This window comes from Piliocolobus tephrosceles, chromosome 7 (assembly GCF_002776525.5).
Source record: "Piliocolobus tephrosceles isolate RC106 chromosome 7, ASM277652v3, whole genome shotgun sequence".
Taxonomy (NCBI): Eukaryota; Metazoa; Chordata; class Mammalia; order Primates; family Cercopithecidae; genus Piliocolobus; species Piliocolobus tephrosceles.
In genome coordinates this window covers 78,865,403-78,888,076 of record NC_045440.1, presented here as the reverse complement: position 1 = coordinate 78,888,076, position 22,674 = coordinate 78,865,403, and positions in this window count along the sequence as shown.

Here is a 22,674-nt window from a genome sequence, read left to right as displayed (position 1 = left end):
AATGCCAGCTACTTAGGAGGCTGAGGCAAGAGAATCGCTTGAACCCTGGAGGCAGAGATTGCGGTAAGCCGAGATCGCACCATTGGACTCCAGCCTGGGCACCAAGAGTGAAACTCTGTCTAAAAAAAAAAAAAGTCAGAACAATGAATAATTTCAAAAAATATGGTCAATTTAAGCAGAAAGTAAAGATTTTGGATTTTCTTATAGGAAAGCTGAATGGTGGGTGCTGAGTGGTTAGTCTCGCATATCCTGAAAATTCACTTTTATAAATCACTTAACTTTTTACAAAATACATATTTATGTTCTTAAATCAAAATACATGTTTATAACCTTAAATCATAATCAAAACCAATCCATTAATTAGTACAGGCTCTACCACCTCCTCTTTTCAAACAAGTGCAGAATTTGTTTCTGTATATTTATATATCCATGGGGCACTTGTTTGTCAGCTAATTGAAAAGAGATTATGTTCTTTCATGTTAGCTGTGAGGTATTGGGTTAAAAAGAAAGGAAATGAGAAGTATAGACTAAAATGGAAAGGCTTCTGATGTACACTAGGTGTCTTGGAGTGGTAATAAGCACACCATAGAGATGGGAAGTTAGATACAGAAGCTGATGAAACTAGTCAAGAGGATTCAGAAGTCAAAAACATTATTTTTGCAGATCTCAATACTGTCTTATTTGCCCACACATTAGAGGCTCTGTGAAATCATAATATGACTAGGCTTTTGATGTTGATGATCCCGAGATGGATGGCGGCAGCACCTGGGGCTTCCCAAGTGGCCTTGCTCAGGGATCATGAAGACAAGTAGGAGACAGAGCAGGAGTGGAAGAGGAGAGCAACCAACACATGATGGCAGAAAAGAGATTTGCAGAACTCACAGACATTAATAAGTAGAAATTTTTGGGTGGAAACTGTGGCCCTGCTTTGAATGGGTGGACATTGTTAAGACCATAAACTGGTGGCCTACATTTAAATTGCATTTTCCTTTTATCCTTTTGACCTTCTTTTAGGTGGTCCACTCCTCCGTCCAACCTTCTAGTTTCCTTAGCACATACTTGGTGATCTGCCTTCATGAGAATGATAAACTAACTCCTCAGTGAATAGATTACATTGAATTGACTTCAAGACACATTGGGGCATGTACTGCAAATAGACAACTCTTACAAATCTAGATACCTGAATTGCTTCTGCCCAAGTACTCTTGAAGTTCAATTTGTCTATCAGAAGTGATTTACTATTTATATTTCCAAATATATATGTGTTTCTGAAAGGTCTGTTTACTGTTCTGTCAGGGAAACATACTGTTAAATGAGTGAATTATTGATCTAAGCCACTGACCCACAGGATTCCTTGAAATGTTCTAGCCATTACCCAGCCAGCATCTACTGATTTAGTCAAACATTTTATTCCTTCACAAAAAGCTAGGTTACTATATTCATCTTCTATCCTTAAAAATTTCTGCATGGAATAGGACAACTTAAAGCTTTTCCCTGGGAAAACAGTTATCTGTCACATTCAGCCCACAAAGAACCCTATGTGGTCTACTTTATTCTATGTTAACTCTAAACTGTTATGTCAAGCTTATTTTTATCCTGCCTTGATTAACTGATGATACCAATGATTTCTGCTACAAATGCCCTTATAGGGAAGCTGATAACTCTTCATGCTCTCAATGTCAATTTACTCTTCTTAACTCATATGAACGGAGTGTCTGTATATTATAATGTCTGATATAACATTTTTGAAAAAGAAAGAGGCCATTAACTGATGGAACACTAGAAAAATCGGCACAAAAATCACAGAAACATATTTTGCATATTAATTAACATTTCAAGAACTATATGTACTCATTATTATATGTATGTTTGTATTCAAAATTATATATACATATGCATACACATATATACAAATACACGCATATACACATATGCATACTATATATACACATATTTATAGTATTTCCCAGTTTTCTTGTACTATGTAGACTCTTCTGAAATAATGCCTTATGTGTATATCTTTACCACGAAGCTCCACTAATTTGATAGAGGGCAATAAGTATCAGACTTTTGAGGCTTCTTATATTTCCTTGGTATTACATATCAGCTATATTACATTCTTCCACTGGAAACTTTTGCTGTGACCACTGCTTCTCTTCTTTTTCTATAACATGTTTTTACTCATAATAATCCAGAGAATATTAGAAAAAGAATTTAAACTGGATGATACACAGGTATTTCCCATATCCCTTTCAAGCCATAGATTTTACTAGTTACTAAATGAGAAGGAACTGGAAGTTAAGGTTGTAAATCATTTGGTGCTGGTTAAAACTTCTTCATGTTTAAGTTAACTAAGACAGTTTTATATGATGTTCTTCAGATAAAGCACTTTCAATAAATCTTTGCTGCTTTTAAAAAAAATCTGAAGTTAAACAACTCCTTTGGGTATTCCTGAAGAAAAACATTTTAATTAGTTGCATCTCAAAAGACTTTGGCATTGCAGATTCTGGTGCTCACTCAATGTGGGGATGAATAGGGATTACCATAGATAGAAATACTTTAAATTATTTTCTTTCCTATGATTATTTTAAAGATATTTTTCCCTTGGTTCTATACAAAATTTTTTATACTGGAACATTTTGAATATTATGTTTGATTAAGAACCATTTTGTTTAAGACCGCTCTCCATAGACTTCACTATATCCCCTTGAAAGTGGCAACAGCTCATATGTTTTCCAAGAAGTTTTTACACATGATGGCAGGTGATGAAGTACGGTCAAATATTCAGGTAGTGGGGTGAAAAAATTGGGATTTGCACTTGGATTCACTTAAGCGTTTTGACACTCAATACCTTCATCTTCAAAATAATGATATTTTTTTCAGAGGAAGAAAAGAGATAATGTCTAAGAAAAAATAAATCTTCTAACACTGTACAGTGCTCCACAAATTCTAGTTCTTATTATTCATGACTATTGCAGATGATTGGCAAATTTATATAAAATGCCCTTGTCCCTAAAACATCGATACCAGAGAGGTTATTGTGGAGCAAAAGGAAGTTGCAGTGTTGTCTCGACTATCTCTGTGTCCAATCTAGTACTGCCATCTGCTCTCAGTAGCCAGAACCTTTCCAAGGTGGATATGCTGATGCTTACCTCTTAGGGCAACAATCAGGGTTTAATGACTTATCCTCATCCTTTTGCTACAATGTCTCTAGCTCATTTTCCCTTTTTCCACGGATGAGTAACAAGAAATAAAGGTCAGAAATTAGAAAACTCTGAAAGCTAGCCACTTGCAATGGCACATAATTGTATCACTGACTGCATGTGGATCTCATAGGTTATGATCAAAAATGAAGTTCATTTATTTGAGCTAGCTGTTTATTTCTTCTTTTCAAGAAGCATTGAGAGGCTTTCTAGGATGTGCCAGTGTGTGTGTGTGCGCGCGCGTGGGCGCAGAATGATAAATTAACTTATTTCTGAAAAAAAGGTGAATTATGAGGAAGTGCCTTCATTAGCTTTTCTTATTGCTTTATTTGTTTCGAGAAGTACAATGGTCTGAAAACAAGCTTTTTGTAATAGCATTGGCATTAAAAACAATTTCCAAGACTCTATGATCATGTGCAGATTTACATAATAACAAACTCTACTAAAAGTATTGTAAATTAAATAGATGTTCAAATTAACAATTGAGACGCCCATGGGCTAACTTAAACAAACAAATACCTCTTAATATCCAGCTGAGAAGCCAGAATAAGACATTAGAGAAATTGTCACAATGCTGGGATTTTATCCTGACTGTGCAATATTTTAGTTCCTCCACCTGAAGACTTTGTGGGGAAAGGGCATATTAAAATCCTTAAGTCAGGTAACATAGTCTGACAGACCCTGTCACACACTATCACAGATGCTGATATGTAATAAATATCTGGCTTTTGATCTTCCTTATACCATCCTTCTTTTATTTGCCTACTTTCCTCTTCTTTTCTCTCAATTGCTTCACTTGATTTCCCATGGTAACTCACCTTCCCAGAAAGAAGGGGAAAAAAGAAGTTTACAGACACCAAGTGAGTACATTTTTCAAATATTTAAATAAGTTTTGCTATAGGCGATTCAATATGATTGCTCATTAGAAAAAGCAAATCTTCTAAACTTTAATATTTTACAAATTGGAAACTAGATTGTATCAAGGGATGAAATAAAATGATTGGCTACGATTAGAAATCCATTGTCAGACTGACTTGAAAAGCATTTTTATGTCAACGTTTATCATTTTTATTATGGTGAACAAGTGATTTAACCTTGTGAAGTCTCAATGTTCTCATCTGGAAAATGAGCACAGTATCAGGCACCTCACATGATTATTATGACGATAACATGATATTATAAATTGAAAGGTGCTTAAATGGGTTCTTGGCTCACAGATCACAATATATGTACATAGGTGTTTTAGTTATTGTTGTACTTCAAAACCATAGTATCTGAAGTCAGAGAATATGCATTTTTATTATTTCACTAAGTTTGGTGACTAGATATTCTTATAAAACCTTTCTGTTTTATCTAGAACTTTAATTTCTCTAATTTGAAAACACAAATAATAATTACACTGATAACATCAGAAATATATCAGTCAGCATATCATTAAACTACAGTAATGAAATACCCCCAAATTTCAATGGCTTAAGACAATAAAATATTATTTCCTACTCATGTAACATGTCCGTTACAGGCCAGCAGCAAACTCTGCTTCAAGTCATTGCCAACTTTCTTATGGGACCCAAGATGATAGGTCACTACCAGAGATACTACTGTACACCAAGGTGAAAAGATGGAAAAACATGGGAAGGCACACGCTAACTCATAAAATACCTACCTGAAAGTGATTCACATCATTTTATTATTACATTTCATAGAACAAAGTAAGGCATATGGCTGCACTTAACTTTAAATGGGCAGGAATGAACAGTTTATCATGTACCTGGACAGAAGAAGCCCAAACACCAATATCTGGCTCCAAAATATACAAAAGCATATATTTGAATTAAAAAAATCATTTATAGTAAAAGCGTTTTATAAATTGAAAAATATACATAGTGCATATTATTATTACAATTTAGAAAAAATAAATTTCCTATTTTATGTTTATTTTGTATGTATTTTTAAACCAGCATTCTGTAACACTACTTGAGATTTATTAATTGAGATTTACTTGAAATAATAATATTTTTCTTTGTAAGAAAGTAAATATTTTAGCATTAATTAAGCAATTGGATGGAAACAGAACTCATGGTTGATTTCAAAGGAGCCTCCTCAGATAAAGTCCTCTACAGTACTTTGGTTCCTGTATAGGAATAAGAAAGCCCTTCTGAATACTGTGCAAGAGCTTGATGCACTTTTGAGTTCCTTCTTGATTAGAATCTGTGAATCTCTGATAATTGCCTTAGAAAATGAGTACCAAATAAAATGTATGTATGCTAACATTATATGTTGCAGAATTATTATGAAGCTGAAAGAAGGTAATATTAGTGTAAGTGAATATGATGTTCCATACTTATTGGGAAATTATTTCACGGTCAGCTTAGTTCTCCTGACGCTCCTCATTCTCTGCTGCCTCTTTTCATACCCTCTGTTTTCCACTAACCTATCGGCTTTTCCCTAATTGTCATACAAGTGGACTAATCTGTGCTCTCTTTATTGGTTGGTGCTCCAGGCCTCATACATTTATGCAATAATACTTGTTATGACTTTTTTTGTGTGAGATGTGATTAACATACATGGCTATCCTCAGGTAACAAGTACTTAATAAACTCACCATTTAATGACTTTTTTTTTTCCAATAAACTAGTCATTTTACTAAAAATCAGATAAAAGTCTTTTATGCCTATGCAGTTTTACATGCTCTGCATATTTTAATGTTTATAAATGATGCATTTTTTAAAAAAAATTTATTTCCAAAGCCACAGACTCAAATAGCATTTTAGTAAATATGCTTTAGCACACATATAGCAAATATGTTTTAATATAAAAGACCCTAACATATTAGTTAATGATAATTAGTAAAGCAAGCATAAGTAAAGCTGTGTATAATCTTGACTTTCTACCTGAACAGATTGAATCTACCACTTGTCTCTCTGACACCCTAAAAAAATGTTCAGTTTTTTAACTTTGATTTTAAATGGACAGCAACTGTTCTCCCTAGGGAAATATTCTCAGCAGAAAATCTGAGAGTCCTATAGTCAATAATAAAGAAAAAAAAATGTGACAAATGGGAAAAAGATCTTCTGAATAAATACATAGGTCACGAACAAAATGATATACTTAGAAGCATTTTTATGATATCTGTACATCCTCTTTTCAAGACTGAATTTATCAGAGAAATGTCCAGCAATGTGTGACTTTGTGTGATACTATGGCATTCAAAAGCATACAAATTTTTTGAGTGAGGTTGTAAATGATATAAAATATCTCCTTTTAAATCTGAGCTTATAGTTATATCAACTCCAGAGTTGTAGCACACATTGAAGTAACTATAAACAATAATGTTTTCAACTAATAATATCTGGAATTGTTTTTTTTTTTATCTTGTAATAGGTAAGTTCAGATCACCCCATAACCAGAGTGTAATGAAATTGTCAACATTTTCTTCATTTCTTCTTTTCCTGACAAATGGTGTGAACATATCACCTTTTTCTCTTAATGGAAAACCTAACTGGAATACATCAAAATGCTATTAGGTTTTTCATTTTCTTCTACAATGCAATGCTGGGGAATGTATGCAGCCTTCATCTGGGCACCACTGTGGAATATTCCTTGTCCCTGATAAAATGACTGCACAGGAAAATCAAGCAGAATTGTTCTCTGACTTGTATTGCTGCTCCTTTGTTACAGTCTCTCCAAGAATGTGTGCAGGGGGATTATCTGTGCTGTAGGAATACACATGGGTTATGTTAACCAAATGTGTTTAAAATTTTACCCAAGTAATTTTAATGTGCAAACAAGTTTAATGAAAAAGTCTTCATGTCCAACACTACTTATGCATATGCTGTATTTTGGAATGAAAGGAAGTGCAGCAACACAGACAGCTTGCCATGCATTTCAAAAGACGCTTATTGCAATATTATGTAGGAAGAGGGAAAAATAAAATCAAGTGCCCTTACCCCATGGGAAATATCTGTAGACTATTCATTGTTTAATTTATTTGGTCTTGAACTAAACCAATAATAGGATATAAAATAAATCCAAGTGAGTATACATGAGGCATAGGCATAGAAGTCAATATAGAAAAAGAATATTCCTTCCATCCATAAAATGTTACCTATGGATTATAACTATTAAAATAGAAAGTATCATTTATTCTGTAATGACAATTTAAGAAGAAGAAAACATTAAGTGGCGTTTTTGTTGACCTCATTAGCAATTTTATTTCCTTGCTATAAAATAAAAACAAGAATACTTAAAATGAAGTGTATGTATATTTTCTCTATGACATAAAATTTCTAAAGAAGTAGTTATTTGCCAGAAACGTGGGTTTTTTACTAAGTCACACAAATTACAAACGGTCATGTTTTAGAAAGGAAGTCCAGTATGACATAAGTAATGTGATAATTGAAGAAACCATATAATTATAGCAAAAAATAGTTTAAAGCTATTTTGAACAGCCTTTGGATTCAGCAAAATAGAAATTTCTCCTTGCTTACTTGTATCAGTCAGCTTTAAATTGTTAATGAATGAAGAAACAATTGAATCTTTTTTTCCAGGTGTGTTATTCCTAACAATCCTTCAGCGATTCTTCTAGCAATGTCTGAACGGTGGTATCTTGATTCGCTCTGAATGACAGGTCCAGAGAAGCATTTCTCCTAATGCTTGGAAAGAGCAATAAATATTTTCTTGGAGCTCTTGTTATGATTTATTTTTAAAATCTTAACTAGAGTTATGGGAAAGACTTCATAGTGAAACATTTTTGTTTTATTTCACCTCAACTGAAACATATCAGCTATGGAGTGAAACTCATTTCAGGTACAAAAATGATGCTACAATATTCAATAACTGAACTTCCTAGAACAAATGGCTATTAAGAACACAGAATATAGTCCATTCCATCCCCAAATAATTTACTGCTAAATGTGTGATGGACACTGTAAGGCCAGGAAAAACATATTTATGCCTCCCCCCTTCCTCTTTTATGTGTCTGAATAATTTAAAGGCCAAAATCAAATGTTATGCATCACATTTTCCTAAGGGAAGAAACTTACCCTAAATTGAAAATCAGAATTTAATATTTTCCTGATAAATATATACCGCCTCCATTAGAGCAATTTGGGGGCTACTCAGTTACTGTCTTCAAATTTGCTTTATTTAAGGTACAATAGTGACTGTAGAGAAATTTGCACTTTTTATTCAGGCTCATCAGTGTAGTGTAGCTGTGATCTCAGATAGAATATTTTCAAACAAAGAAAGACTAAAATGCACCTAGAAAATCAAATGTTGAGGTCATTAGCTATCACCATTTGGTTTTGCTGTAATAACATTCCAGTTGCATACATGGCAATTTACATAGCATTACCCATTATGCCCTGTGCTGCAATTTGGCTTTTGGAGGTTACTGTACCTTGATTTACTCTGTTAGAAGAGAGCATTTTCTAAGCATTGAAGCCATGCTGTTTCAGGGCCCACTGTACTCTGTACTCGCAGATTCTGTGAAAACAATGTGCAATGACATATTGAACTGGAAATCTTGAAATTTTTACCATAAAAAATCTTTAGAAAAAAATCTCACAATCTTTCATTTAAAGCAAATCAAAGAAAGGTAAATTGGAAACCGACAACTATAAGTTTCATCTTTTCATGCGTTTTGCAGCTATGACAGATTTCTCTGGCTTCCATTATTTGTGCGGCATGTATTTGTTTTATTTTTAATTATAGATGTGAAGTAGCTGCCTCACTGATTCATTTACTTCAACATTAGCTGCTCACGGTAGATGCTCAATCCACTAGATATCTGTCACAATTTTGGATTGGATACCCATTATCGAGATTGATAGCAGTTATCAAACCTCAAAATACGTGTGTGTTCTCTTTTAAATATTAGCTGTCAGAGTGTGATAAGTTGTGTTGGGTTGTATAGAGCAGGGTTGAACATATGACACAAGGAGGCTTAGTTTTAAAGACGAACACGCTTTATAGCTGAAATCCATGACAAAAGAGAAAGGCAGGCAGAATGTCAACATGTGCAGAAGACAAACACCAGGGTTCAGTAACCATTCCAGATAAAGGAAAACAATTTGACCTTCCTACTTTTGTCTTACAAAATGATTTGTTTAACTTTTAACTTTAGAAGTATAACAGGGAGAAAGCACATAAAATAGCTCTTGTGCAATGGAGAATATGGTCTTTATTGTAAGTTCTCGGGGAGGTGGCTCTGCCAAAGAATTATGAAATTCTTGAAATATGTGTTATGTGTAATGTCGTATTTTATGAAAATATGAAAAATCTTTCCATTTTTAAGAGTTAATTGGAATCAGTATGGATCACTTTGGGCACTCATTTTTAAAAGGGCCTTAGTTTGAATATTCTGTTTTGTGCATATGTAATATCTTAATATTAAACACTATCTATCGGCTTAGAGGAAGTACATATTGGCATACCAAACTACAGCATATTGATTTTGTCTTGACAACTTTATTTTCTTCTATCTGAAAATGGTCCCTAAAAATTTTGCTTACATATTTTTCTGGAGGAATTTGCACATTAATGCTATCTAATTGGCTACTATATAGTCTTTATGATATCCTGGCAGAAGAGACTCCTCTAATAAGGAAACTCTCGTACAATGTTGCCTCTTTAATGGGTACTTTTAAACTATGTAATTCTCCCTTTGTCCACAATTTTTTTGTAAATACTCTCTTCTTCTGACAGAAGGCTATTGATAATTTTATTACCATTATGTTTTATATCTTTAAAACTTCTTAGTAAAGAGCTCACTTTTAACCAAGTAAATGTAGTCTTTTAATTAAGTGAAAAACTTGAAAAGGAAGCCTATTGCAGAGAGGCTCAATTGCTTCCTGCAACCTTTATGAAAAGGGCAGGGTGTTAAAACAAACCTCCCACTTTTATTTTCAAAGGAGAAAAAAAATCAGTGCTAAAGATAATCTCTCCATTAGTATTGTTAATAGTGTTCAGCTTTCTTGATGTGCTTTAGAAGCAGACGGACTTGTCATGAGCATCACATTTGCAAGCACTGTCACAGCTTCTGAAGGCTCTGGAGAAAGGACGGAAGTGTGTTAACAGTAACTGCAAGTGGCCTTTGGGGAACAATAGGCTTACCTTAGACTGTGCCTAGCTTTTCAAAAAACAAGTTGCTATATTATACTCCATACTCACGTTAGTGCTCATATAATGCTTGACCCAGCCTCATTTTTTGAAGTACCGTTTCCATTTCTAAACTCCTTTCTCATCCCCTTTGGATCATCTAATTTGAGTGTTATAGCATCTACCCTCAGAACAGTGATTGCAGCATGTGTGTCCAATGGTTTCTTGTACAAGGGCTTAGCTACTCAGATTGGTAGATACATGTTTTCCATTTTCTCCAAAATATTTGACATTTTAGTTCTGATAAGCCTCCTAGCACTCAGGTGTCATAAATAATTATCTAAGAAAACCCATGGTATTAAGCTAATAGATTTAGATGATCCCAAGATTTTTGGAACAATTGTGCCCTGAAACTCTTGAAGCATATTGAAAACACTCAACAAGAACAACGTCAAGCTCATACAGAATCTTGTCTAAACTGAACTTAATTTTTGTTTCTTTTTTCTGTTTTATCACTAATCTGCTCTATGTTGCTGGTGTCATTAAATAAAGCACCTTGTCACGGTAGTTTCTTTATGCAGGCTGGCCAAGGGAATGGGAAAAGTTTACATGGCTGTGTTTTGTTCCAATAGAGCGGTGGCTGCAGCACAATCAGTCTGAATAAGTAATCAGCTAGGATATTGTTTCAAGATTTGTATTTTCCTTAAGTCAAGTAAGTCTTTAACTGACATACTTTTTATAGAATTAGGCAAAGCCTAACTGAGTTTGGCATCTAATCTGTTTTAGCCAGTAGTTCATTTTATCCATTGTCTATATCTATTGGGAGTCCAAGCTACCCATCATATAAACAATGTGTGCTCTGCTTCTTTGTAGAAATGGTACAGATTTTGTTTCAAAGATGAAATACAAAATAAAATATATTCACATGAATAAATATACCATGAGAAATGTTCATATAAAATAAACTGTAGGAAAATCTCTAAGAAAGAAAAGTATTCAAAACCAAGATACACACACACACACACACACACACACACACACACACACACACAATGCTACACATATCACATATATCAACAATTGCAAAAAAAAAGTCCATTGTATTTTTAGGGTGTGTTGGAAAGCACTTTTTAATTTTTTTCTTTTTTTATTTGCAGAAATATACAATAATCATGAGGAACATGATTTGCCCTATAAGATTTTTAAACTCATAGGATAGAAAAGGTCATTTTATAATGGGGCTTCACTGAGCACGTGTCTATTTAGATACCCAGGTAGAGCTCTCACAGCAATGTATGCCAGCCAATCGACTGTGAATACTTAACTCAAAAATGGGATTAGGGCATTGCAGTCATGAAATATTATAGAAGACATTACAGGATATAGAAATATAAAAAGTGTCAATCCAATATACTAATTGTTAAAATGTGCTACATAGAAAAATCATATTAGAAACTTCTAAAGACGATGTGTATAGATTGCTATTATTTTGTATGTTTGAATGCATCAAGTAAATTCTCAAAAGGTTTTGAAATTATTTTAAACTTTGAAGAAAATGTACCCAAATTATTAGAACTTGTATTTACAATGCTATATATCCACCCATACATATATATACACAAACATGTATATGTGTATGTGTATGTTATGGGTGTGTATATATGTACACTGATATGTTCATTCACATACAAATCACTTTAAGGAGTTTTTCCTTCTCTTATTATTCAAAGATATTTAAAATAAAAATAATAAGAAATGACAACAAAGTCATTTGTAGCTATGAATAAAAGGAGCATAAAATAAATATAATGGCACTGGGGGCATTAGAAAGTACTGTGACTTTTTAGCCTCAAAGAAATCCAGAGTTGTAATAAGGTTTCATCTGTTGTTATTTTTCTCCCACTGAGCAGACCTCTCCAACTCTCAGCTCTGATGCTCAGGGAAAGTAAAGCACAGCAGTTGAATTTCACCCACTCACACTCTACCTGACTTGTGGATAAAGATAACAGTTGTGGTCCCTGTTGCTTTCAGTTCTTTCCTTGAGATGACTTAATTCATCACAAACAGGGTAAGCAATAAAAGGTAAGGGTGAAGCCTGTGCTTTAGTATGAACATAAACTGTGTCTTATATATATTCAAATTCATGTCTAGTTGGAAGAAATATTCATGACTAATATTAAACTAAGCCCAGAATTAAGCAAAATGCAACAGACATATATTGAAGTGAGCATTTTATTACGTGACATGTCAGTCAGATTAAAGAAAAGGGTGCATGACACCGACAGGATATTGCATGTATATCAAGCAATCTATTTATATGTGACAGGGAAGGTTTGATTTCTGGAAAGAATGACAACCCAATGAAATAACAGCTCGCCTTCAAAATTACTACAGTATAAATGTACATCTTTTAAGATGGAATTTTAAATTGCAATTAACAAAATGTAGATAAATATGCTTAGGAATGAATAGTGACATAGAGGAAGAAAGAGGATGGAGAAATCTGTGTAAATGCCAAGGTTTTCAAACCACTATTGCCAGCATCCAGAAGAGGTTGCTGGTGGATGATTGCATGCCTCTTAACAATGTAACAGCAAAAAATTTTAAACAAGTTATTATTTGTTACCCAAGCAGAAGGGTATGGGTGTGGGCCGGAGTTAGATTGCCACTTGGGAAAAAGTAGAATATAAAATACAAACTCTGCTATGAGTAGTAGCTATTAGGGAAATGATTCTGCTTATGAAAATCAGTGCTATGATCTTTATATTGGCACTTTTTAGAACAAATCTGTAGATTTTACTCTATAAGAAGTCTGCTTCTGTTCCTCTCATTCCTTTCCTCCCTTCCCTCATTTACCAAAGGATGAGGAATGGAGGAAGATCGACCATAGCACTAAAACCTCATAATTACTATGTGTCTTTGATGGAAGTGCCCTGTGCTAGAGGGATAGGCATGGAGTTGGGGCGAAGGGGAGAGAGAGAGAGAGAGAGAGAGAGAGAGAGAGAGAGAGAGACTAAAGCTGAAACCACTAACTTTATTACTAGCAAAGATAAATTGCAGTGAAACAGAAGTTATTTGAGTTCACAATCATTACACTTGGATGCTCTTACCAGGTACTGGGATAAGAAGAAAGAACAATCAGTGGTCAATTGACTTTACTTTTCTTAAATTATAATTTGTATGACTTTTACATGTTCCTAGGATTAGCTGAGCAAACCACTGAGAGACCACCTGATGAGCAGTCTATAAAGTATGTTAAATGAGAAAAGCAGAGGTTGGGTGTGATGCTTGTCAAGATGGGTTCTCTTAGCAGCAGCAGCGGGAAGAGCTATGGCTGAAGCTCCTCTCTTGTATTTCCAGCGGCTTAGGCAATATCCAAGTGGTGCATGTGGGGGAGCTACAGGACTGATGCAATCAGAGCTGGCTTGTTCATCAATAAAGGCAAACTGTATTTTCTCATAACCTTTCCTTCTTTGTTCAAAAGGGACTTCCATTTTAAACTGTAATCTGTGACTTTTGAAACGGACATTAAGGAATCTTGCCGACAAATACTTCAGGCTGATTTTCTTTTTCTCTCCTTCTTGCTGTTTTTAAAAAAGTCGTCATGACAGGATTATGAGCAGGTGAAAGATATCAAATATCTAGTAGACAATTAAGCTCCCACTACCCCAAGATTTCTGACGGGGTTAAGTTTTTTTAGGAAATGTTATACAGAGTTGCACACTAACATTACTGGTCAGTGGACACTGGCCACACAGATTCTAAGATAATGCCATTTCCACAATACATAGACTAAAATTTGTTTTAAATATTTTCTACTTTCTATTTTAATTTAGATTTTACTTGATTACCTATAACCACTGAATGTATCACTAATGCCATCTTAATATTGAATGGACTTTTAACAGTGTAAAAACAATAACAAAAAATTATGACCTAGAAATGATAAAACTCTAATAAACAAAGCATGGCAAAATAAATTATTTTTATACCTAAGCAGTCATTGTACCATAGTCTTGACAATACCAAGGCAGAAAAATTGAACAATGTTTGATTGGTGATATGCAACTTAGTCTCTCTCTCTCTCTCTCTCTCTCTCTCCCTCTTTTCTCTCAAGTCCCTTCCTTGAGAGTGACATTTTTTGGCTGCATTATTGGTGGTATTCAGCACATTGGCTAAATATTAGAGAAAAGTCTCATTTCCCAGGAGAGAGCAAATTTTGATCCCTTTTGATACACTTTCACAATTAAAAATATATCTTTTGTGGACACCTCTTATTTAAGAGACTTAAATAATCCTAACATCTTTGGGAAATTACTGAAAACCTTGATCTTTAAATTATTTATGGAAAATATTGAGGTAAGGGAGAAGGAATAAACAACAGTATTCTTTAGGGCTTAGTTATGAATTGGGTCTTGACATTTTCTTTTGGGTTTGCTTACAATTTTCAATGTCACGTGCCATGGACAAAGTTTCACCACATCTGGCATGTATACCTTCCAAATGGAAAGCAGGAGGTGGTTAGTCATCTGGCAAAGCAATTTTAGTATACTGCACCTACTATTAATCTCAGGGTAAAGCTTCTCTGAGTAACAGAAAGTGGTTGCTTTTTCTTTGTTTCTTTCTATCACATTAAAAGGTACAGAATACTTGGAGATGAAAGATTATTCTGATTGCCTATTTTACAATGTGTATGTGTGTGTATGTGTAATATATATGCCTTACATTATATGCCATAAATATATATAACTATTATTCATCATTTTACAAGTGAAAGCTAAATATATATCCAAAAATATTGATTACAAAAAAGTATCAGGGTAGTTTATGTTTTAATAACTTAGTAGTTTGGGAAAGCACGCAGATGCTTATGAACACTGTGAGATCAAATTTTTAATATTTTTTTTGTTTATAGTGATGATATTTTTATCAATTTCATTATACGTACTATGGAGGTAGGAAAATTTAAGCTTTTCCTGAGCTGTGGTCCTTTGTCCTCTGGATATATTAAAGTCTGTCTTCTATAAAAGCTGTTACTGTTACAGTTCTGCTTCTATGCCTCTCCAGATGTAAAGAGGCTTTGCTTAGACACCATCTTCTATCTAATAAGAAATGAATGCACCGAGTAGGGTGGGAAATGGTAAATGATTGAATGTTTTGCTTCAGAAGTAACACCAAAAATTCTTACTTAAGCAAAGTACATTCTGTTGGTTAAATAATGTGAGTACATAGAGTCATGAGAAAATATTGTTATTTAATAATTAATATAAAGAGAAGAAAGGTATTTTATTGACATGGTAATTTAGTCTCTCTCTCTCTCTGTCTCTCTCTCTCCTCTGATTCACAACTAGAAAGAAATATGAAAACTCAGCAAGATGTTTTTCTCGCATGCTCTAATAAGGTTTGTTTAAAATTTATTTTCTTCACTGACTATACTATTTGCCTCACAAGTTGTACTACTATGAACTGTGTTGTGTTTAAAATTATTTTGGAAACATGCAGACAATGAATGACTGGTCTAAGACTTAGAGAGAATACTGGAAAAATGTTCATGTTCACCATTGAATAATTAAAACTTAGCTCAATTCTTGATTTATAGACAGTACTTCATAAACTGCTTAATAAATGAATCATTGAATGAGTAACTGAATAAATAGGTGAACAAGAAATTGGAAAAAATAAAAGTAAAAATTTGACATGAACTCATAATAAATGCTGAATGATATTAAGAATTACTACAGGCATAATTCATTTTATTGTGCTTTGCTATATTGTGCTTTACAGATACTGCGTTTTTTACAAATTGAAGGTTTGTGGCAACCCTGCATTAAGCAAGTGTATTGACACTATTTTTCTATGTGCTCAGTTTGTGTTTCTGTGTCACATTGTGGTAATTATAGCAGTACTTCACACTCTATTATTATTATTATATCTGTTATGGTGATTTGTGATCAGTGATTTAATGTCACTAATACAGAAGGGACGTGCTGGGAAGGGAAGAGCATGGTCTCTTTAAATGATACGGAAGGAGGGAAGGGAAGTGCTGGGTGGAAGAGGGCGTGGTCTCTGGCTAGGGCTCCATCACTATGGACATGGGCAAGGACAGGCATTTTCTGCCCAAATGTTGCTTTTTCCAAGACCACCCTGGCCTTTTGCACCCTTAACCTATGCTTATAAAACCCCCAGAGACCCTAGCTGGCAGCCACAGGTGGCCAGATGTTGAGAGAATCCCATCAGCAGAAGAAGACTCAAGTGGTCGGTTGTTGAAAGGACCTGGAGAGGGGCACACCAAGAGCACACTGACAGGCACCAGCAGGCTGGCAGGCCATCAACCAGTAGAATGAGGTGGAGTTTTGGCCAGGGCAGTCAGAGGAGAGACTTGGCCACCGATTGGCCCAACTCCAAGGGAAGACCACCTCCCTTCTGGCTCCCCCATCGGCTGAGAGCTACTTGCACTCAATAAAACCTTTCACTCTTTCTCCAAGCCCACGTGTGATCCAATTCTTCCAGTACACCAAAGCAAGAAACCCTGGGATACAGAAATCCCTCTGTCCTTGTGATAAGAAAGGAAGTCTAATTGAACTGGTTAACACAAGCCACCTTTAGATAGAAGATGTAGCTAAGATCACTGGCGAAGGTGGTGGCTACACTAACCAATAGAGTTTTAGTGTAGATGAAACAGTCTTATATTGGAAGAAGGTGTCATCCAGGACTTTCCTAACTAGAGAAAAGAAGTCAAGGCCTGGCTTCAAGGGTACAAAAGAAAAGCTGACTCTCTTGCTAGCAATGAATACAGCCAAAATCCTAGGTCAATTAAGAATTATGCTCAATCTCAAAGTTGGGAATGGTGGTGCGTGCCTATAATCCCAGCTACTCATAAGGCTGAGGCAGGAGGATTGCTTGAGCTCATGAGTTTAAGAACAGCCTGGGCAACATAGTGAGTAACTCTATAAAATAAATAAATAAATAAATAAATAAATAAATAAATAAATAAATAAATAAGTAGGAATTATGGTCCGTCTATGCTGCCTGTGCTGTATACATGGGAAAACAAAGTCTGGATGAAACAACATCTCTTACAGACTGGTTCAAACCTATTGTTGAGAATTACTTCTCAGGAAAAAAAAGAGTCCTTTGAAAACATCACTGGTCATTAAAAATGCACCTGGCCACCCAAGAACTCTGATGGAGATGTACAAAGAGATAAATGCTGTTACCAGGTCAGCTAACAGAACTTCCATTCTAAAGCCCAAGGAGTAATTTTGAATTTCTAGTCTTATTATTTAAGAAATATATTTTGTAAGTCTGCAGTTGCCATAGATAGTGATTCCTCTGATGGATCTCGGGAAGTCAAACAAAAACCTTCTGTAAAGCATTCACCTTTCTACATGCCAGTAATAACATTTTTGATTCATGAGCCGAAGTCAAAATAACATTAACAGGAGCTTGGAAGAAGTTGATTTCCACCTCACGGATGACTTTGAAGTGTTCAAGATTCCAGTGGAGGAAGTAACTGCACGTGTGATAGAAAGAGAAAGAGGTCTAGAATTAGAAGTGGTGCCTGGAGATTGGACTACATTGCTAAAATCTCATGATAAAACTTTAATAGATGAGGATTTGCTTCTTATAGATAAGCAAAATAGTAATTTCTTGAGATAAAATCTCTTCCTGGTGAAAATGCTGCAAACTTTGTCAAAATGACCACAAAGGATTTAGAATATTCCATAAACTTAGTTGATAAAGCAGTGATAGAGTGAGGATTAACTTTAACTCTGAAAGAAGTTCTGCTTTTGGCAAAATGCTATCAAAACAACATCCCAAGGTATGGAATAATCTTTCATGAAGTAAAGGATCAATTAATTTGGCAAACTTCATTGTTGTCTTACCTTAAGGAACTTCCACAGTCACCCCAGCTTTCAGCAACCACCACTATGATCGGTCATCAAGCATCAATATCAAGGCAAGACCCTCCACCACCAAAATACTTCTGACTCACTGTAAGCTCTGATGATCGTTAACATTCTTTACCTGTAAAGGATTTTTAAACTTAGATGTATCCATTTTTAAACATAATTTTATTTAACACTTAATAGACTACAGTATACATATAACTTTTATATGCACCGAGAAAACAATAAATTTGTGTGACTTGCTTTATTTTGACTGTCACTTTATTGAGGTGATCTACAACTGAGCCTGCAATATCTTTGAGGTATGCCTGTATTATTATTAGAAACATAAAGCTTATAATCTGACCTGTAAATAGTTTAACTGAAAGAATTGTTAGGTGTCTACTTTATACTCCAAAGTATATAAGGTTGAGTACAAACAAGAGCGTTCCCCAAAAGTTTTCATCAAGTTTCATTAATTGATGCTCTCCCACAGGCACCCCATGCTTGAGTGTGGTAATGGTGTATTGTTAACTAACATTCCTGCTTTTGAACATACATTTCTTTCTATGTCTAATTCCTTTTCCAAAGCTGAATGACTCCTTCTTGCTTTTTTAACACTCAATTGATGCATTGTTTCTTTGTTGGCATTTTTCTCACTCTGCTGAGCCCATGAGAGCTGGTTCACAATTCTGTTAGATAATATCTTAAATCCCACAAGACTCGGTGTATACACTTCTGTTATCATATTTTTCGGATGATATTGCAATTGTGGATTCCATTCTGCATCCCTTTCATAAGCCTTTGTTTTACTCATTTATTTAATGAAACCTGATAAAAATGTGCACTCACTACATGTTTGGTGAATAAATCTATAAATTCAGACAGGAACATGTGGATAACAGATATAAAATAGTCCTAACCATATGATTATAAGTTTACTTATTTGGGATGAAAGATAACAAGTATGTTAGAAAATGAGCTTTGAAAACAAATAATAATAGGCACTAATAATTCTATTTAATAAAAGCAGACACATAAAAACCAAAGTGTAGAATTTACCATGAAGATTTGACTTTGAGGCATTTAGCAAATTCGTATAAGCAATGAATTTTTGAAACTTAAAACCTTTTGAGCTAGTATCCTATATAAGTTGCATGTGTTAATATTTACTAATGGTATTCCCTTTCTAAAAACTCTTGCAGAGTTAATAAATCTTATTGTTGTATTTGTTTTCAGAAAAGATGACCCCTACAATTTATAACTGTTCAAATTAATTAAAAAGTTGCCTATTATCTAGTGTGTAATAGATTTCTAAATGTTTCTAAACACTTAGAAGTATGGCTTATTAGTTATAAAGTTTGATGTATATGTGTTACACCTTAAAAATTACGTGATTCATATCTTTTTCTTGAATTAGATTTTTTTCCAGGAGATCTATTGTAATGTAAGTGTATGATGTTAATATTTCCCCAGAAAATTTGAACTTAACACTAATTTATCTTGCTATTTCTCTATTTTATAATGGTGATGCAGTGGCATATAGCACATATAATAATATCATATTCTAAATAAATTATATCGTTTAAATGTTCAGTGTTCATTGCTAAAAAATAACTTCCTTTGCTTCCCTAATCCTTTTGACTTGACCTTTTATTATCCTATTAGTATTTTAACCTCATTTTCTTTCTGTTTGCATCTGTTTTATTATCACTTCCCACTGCTGTTTTCAGCCCTTATAAGTCATTTTATTTTATTTTAGCTATTATTTAAAGCAGTATATGTTTATAGTTTGACTGATTATCATTATTGTTATAAATTATACAATTACCTGCATTTCTGTCACCTTCTATGCTTTGGTTCTATTTCCATTTTAAGTGCTTCCTTGACGTTTCCTTTGTTTTCTGGATTCTATTTGTTTAATGTTTGCCTTTTGTACTGTATTAGAATGTAAAGATCTAATTAGTAGCTTTACCAACTTGCAATTATTTTTAAATATACTCAAAAACATACTAAGATTCCAAAATATCTAAAAAGCAATAACAAAACAAAGCAAAAGGAAATGGCCTGGTTCCATCCCAATGTGTAATATTGTGAACTTTTATGGACTGTTCTCCTATCATCATATTTTGAGAAAGATTGCAGCTCTTTGGACTCTCCACATTAAACTTGTATCTGTTTAAATGTCCACTTGCCATATGGGCAGTTTGACTCTCTTTCCTGCACATTGTTCTGTCTTAGTTTGTCCAAACAACCAGAGGCACAAATTCCAGCCAGAAAAACTGTCTGTGGCTGGATATGTAGGCTCTGGTTTACATCATTCTGCAGCTGCCATTCTTTTACTTCTCCTTTCTGTCATGAAGTGTTGCTGATGAGTGTTAAGATGGTTCTCTGTAATAATTGTAATGGTCTCTACAATCAAGACCACTGCTGCTGCTACTTGTCTATGAGGTTGCAAATATCTGTCTGCAATGAAGTAAGCGCTTTTTGAAAGATGTCATCTGTGGAGACTCTATGCTCTCCGTACAGTTGTCCCAGGGCACCATGTGAATAGAACAGGGTGAGTTACTTCATACTGAAAACGAACCTTTTCTTTCTCCTACTAAAGCATTAATTGCATGTTTGCTTATTGTTTCTCACACTTTTGTTCTAATTTATTTTTACGTATTGCTTAGTATTTATAGTTGAGTCTCTGTTCTCTCCATATCTACTAGATCATTTTTTAAAAAAAATCTGTGTCTTTTCGTGATACCAAATAGAAACTGTCTAAACTTTCCTTCTGTTATCCATAGTAAGGAAAATTCAGAGAAATGCACTTCCTCAGAGTCTCATAGTAAGGGATGTATTTGGTTTATGCTGCAGAATTTTTGCCTAGATATGTCCTTTTACTCCTGTATATTCATGCATAAAGAAGGGGGTTATTCAGAATTGTTGTAAACATCCTACGTTGCTCGTAGTAACCATTTAGCTATTGGCAGGTTTTTCTTTCTCAAAATGACACTATATGGACAGGTAAATATGCATGGTCCTTAGCCAGTATTACCTACAACCTTTTCTCATCTGAGGTGGCATATTCTTTTTCTCAAGCAGTCTTGTATAGGTTAGCATATTTGGTAAAATATATACCCCCTTTTTTCAGATTATGTGATTTAAGATTGTTTTTATTCAAATACAATATTTTAAGGATTGTTTTTGCACTTTATTTTATCCATCACACACTTGCTGTATAAATTACACATCCTTCGACAATGTAGAATTTTGATAGATATATACTCTAAAACAATGTATAAAGATAATATCTGATTGACAAGAAGAAAGGAAGAGGAAGGCATTACTCAAGATGTTTCTGTAGTTAATTTTAATATGCCTCCTTATGAATGTAGACAATTTTATACTAAAATATTCTACAATATGGATAAACCAATATTAGTGGAAGCAATCTAAAACTACCCTATATATTAACTGTCACCCTTCGATCTTTCAGGTACATTTGGTTGTGTTTTTTCAAACAGCTCTATTAACAATTTTTATTCAAATTTAAGTTCTGGGATATATGTGTAGTATGTACAGGTTTGTTACATAGGTATACACATGCCATGGTGGTTTGCTGCACCTATTAACCCATCATCTACATTAGATATTTCTCCTAATGCTATCCATCCCCTATAGCCCCCACCCCCTGGCAGGCCCTGGTGTGTGATGTTCCCCTCCCTGTGTCCATATGTTCTCATTGTTCAACTCCCACTTATGAGTGAAAACATGTGGTGTTCGGTTTTCTGTTCCTGTGTTAGTTTGTTGAGGATGATGGTTTCCAGCTTCATCCGTGTCCCTGCAAAGGGCATGAACTCATTTTTTATGGCTGCATGGTATTCCATGGTGTATATGGACCTTAGAGGAAGTCATCCCTTATTTGCTGTATCTTCAATGTGTAGTCTGATTGATTTTTTTTGCTTTTCTTAATATATTTTTAAGATTTTTAATAAGAAATTGGGATAGGAGTTATATGAAATTGTGCGCTAAATTCAACAAGAACTTGGAAGTTACCTAAAAACATTGTACACATTATTATTAAAAATTTCAAACAAAAATAGAATAACAAATCCTACACTACTATTAACCAGATTCTAGTATTATTAAGATTTGCAACTCTTGCTTCATCTAGTCTCTCTCTCTCTCTTTTTCTGAGCTATTTTAAACAAATTCTAGATTTCATGTTATTTTACTTTTGCAGACTTAGTGTATATCTTTAAAAATACAATAAAAATATTTCTTATATCATATGAATGCTGCAATTTCCACTTAGCATAATTTAAAATAAATGTGATAAACTAATATCCAGTCCATATTAATATTTGTGATATCTATATTTGTAGTTGATTAGTTCAAATCATGTAACCACACCAATTTTAAAAAATAATTATAATTTTAAAATGTTTTATAAAAATCAAATCATGATTCAAACAAAGTTCTTCCATAACATT